This window comes from Callorhinus ursinus, unplaced genomic scaffold (assembly GCF_003265705.2).
Source record: "Callorhinus ursinus isolate GAN/ISIS: 27379988/994484 unplaced genomic scaffold, GSC_fseal_2.0 scaffold49, whole genome shotgun sequence".
In the NCBI taxonomy this organism is placed as follows: Eukaryota; Metazoa; Chordata; class Mammalia; order Carnivora; family Otariidae; genus Callorhinus; species Callorhinus ursinus.
The window spans coordinates 6,406,684-6,409,188 of NW_027397111.1; the positions used below are offsets into that span (position 1 = coordinate 6,406,684).

General features: G+C 39.8%; 1 pseudogene; it reads right to left on the minus strand.

The window, feature by feature from the left end:
- Positions 1-1,236: 1,236 nt before the first annotated feature.
- Positions 1,237-2,008, minus strand: LOC141370896 (tropomyosin alpha-4 chain pseudogene; annotated as a pseudogene).
- Between the last annotated feature and the right edge of the window lie 497 nt (positions 2,009-2,505).

Sequence of the window (2,505 nt, forward strand, 5' to 3'; positions counted from 1 at the left end):
ATTCCCACCAAAAGTGTGCAAGGGTTTTCTTTTCTCCACAGCCTTGCCAGTGCTTACTCTTTTTTTGTAATAGTCATCCTAACTAGTGTGAGGTGATATATTATTGATTTTCATTTTCCTGATGATGAGTGATATTGAGCACCTTTTCACACTAGCCATTTGTATGTCTTCCTTGGAGAAATGTCTATTCAGTTCCTTTGCCTTTTTTTTTTTTTTACATTTGATAAAGTGACTTTTTTTATTTTATTATGTTCTGTTAGTCCATTTTTTAATTGGGTTATTTGGTTTTGTGCTACTGAGTTGTAAGAGTTCCCTATATATTTTGGATATTAACCTTTTATCAGGCATGTAGTTTGCAAATATTTTCTCCCATTCCATAGGTTACCTTTTCATTCTGTTGATTGTTTCCTTTGCTGTGCGTAAACTTTTTTGTTTGATGTAGGCTCACTTATCTGTTTTGGCTTTTGTTGCCTGTGCTTTTGGGGTCATATCCAAAAAATCCTTGCCAAGTCCAATATAAAGAAGCTTCTCCCCTAGTATTTTTCTAGAAGTTTTATAGTTAAAGTCCTTATGTTTAAATCTTTAATCATTTTGAGTTAATTTTTGTGTATGGTGTAAGATAAGGCACCAATTTCATTCTTTTGCGTATGGATATCCAGTTTTTCTAATACCATTTATTGAAGACTATCCTTTTCCCATTGTGTAGCTTGGCACTTTTATCAAGGGTCAGTTGACCGTATATACATGGGTTTACTTCTCGGCTCTCTATTCTCTTCCATTAATCTATATGTATGTTTTTATGACAGTACCATACTGTTTTGATTACTATAGTTTTGTGATGTATTTTGAAATCAGGAAGTATGATGTCTCCAACTTTGTTCTTCTTGCTCAAAATTGTTTTGGCTGTTCAGGGTCTTCTGTGGTTCCATCCAAATTTTAGGGTTGTTTTTTCTATTTCTGTTAAAAAAAATGTCATTGGGATTTTGATAAGGATTGCATTGAATTTGTAGATCACTTTGGGTATTACGGGCATTGTAACGGTATTAATATTTCCAATCCATGAACATGGGATATCTTTCCATTTAATTTTCTCTAATTTCTTTTCTTTTTTTTCAGATACAAAATGTTGGTCATATATTCATAATTTACTTGACATTTCCAGCACAGTGAAGATTCAATAGCAAAAGAAACTTCTTAAAAGAGAAGAGAAAGATACGGAGCTCTGGAGTTTCTGTTGGAACAGGACCCTTCTGTTTGGTTATATACCTTTAAGTTCGTTTAGTGTCTGATCCAGTGTCTGATGTAAGCCCACATTCTCTTCTTTGGCCTGGGCAAGTTTTTCTTCCAGGTCTCAATTGTCTTTTCCAGTTTTGCAACCGTTCTCTCTGCAAATTCAGCACGGGTCTCAGCCTCTTTCAGTTTGTCAGACAAAAGTTTGATTTCTTCTTCATATTTATCCTCCTTTTCAGAATACTTTTTGGATGCAGCCTCGAGTGACTTCAGATAGTTAGTGACATTCTTGAGCTCTTCTTCCTGGTCACCACATTTTAGTTCAGACCCCTCGGCACACTCCCTCTCCAGCTCACCCTCCAGGATGACCAATTTACGAGCCACCTCCTTGTATTTGTGGTCGGCCTCCTCAGCGATGAGCTTGGCCTCTTTGAGCTGCATCTCCTGAATCTCCATCTTCTCATCTTTCATGGCCCGGTTTTCTATCACCTTCATTCCTCTCTCGCTCTCATCGGCAGCCTTTTCTGCCTCCTGCAGCTTCTGCAGGGCTGTGAACAGTCGCTCCTGAGCCCCGTCCAGCGCCTTCTCAACAAGCTGGATGCATAGATTGAGAGCTGCCACATCCCCTTCGGCTTTCTCAGGCCACTCACGCTAGCTGTCCAGCTCCTGCTGCAGGCCCTGCGCGCGGGCCTCTGCCTCATCTGCCTGTTGCTGCAAGGCCTGGATCTTGTTTCACCGCCTCCAGGGAGTTGAGGCCAGCCATGGCATGGAGGCGCGGAGGCGCGGAGGTGCACGCGGCGGGCAGTGGGCAGCGGCGGGCGCTGGGCTCGGCTTGGCTCAGGCGAAAGCTGCACCAGCCATGCCCCGGCCTAATTTTCTCTAATTTCTTTCATCATTGTTTTACAGTTTTTAGTACACAAGTCTTTCAACTCCTTGGTTAAGTTCATTCAAAGTATGTTATTCTTTTTGATGCTCTTGTAAATGGGATTGTTTTCTTAATTTCCTTTTCAGATAATTCCTGTTGGTATACAAATGCAAATGTTTTTGTGTGTTAATTTTGTATCCTGCAACTTATTGAATTCATTTATTAGTAATAACAGGTGTGTGTGTGTGTGTGTGTATCTGTGTGCATACATGTAGTCTTTAGAGTTTTCTACATATAAGAGCATGTCATCTGAAGAGGTAATTTTACTTCTTTCTTTCTGATTTTAATGCCTTTTATTTCTTTTTCTTGCCTAATTGCTCTGGTTAGGACTTCCAGTACTATGTTGAATA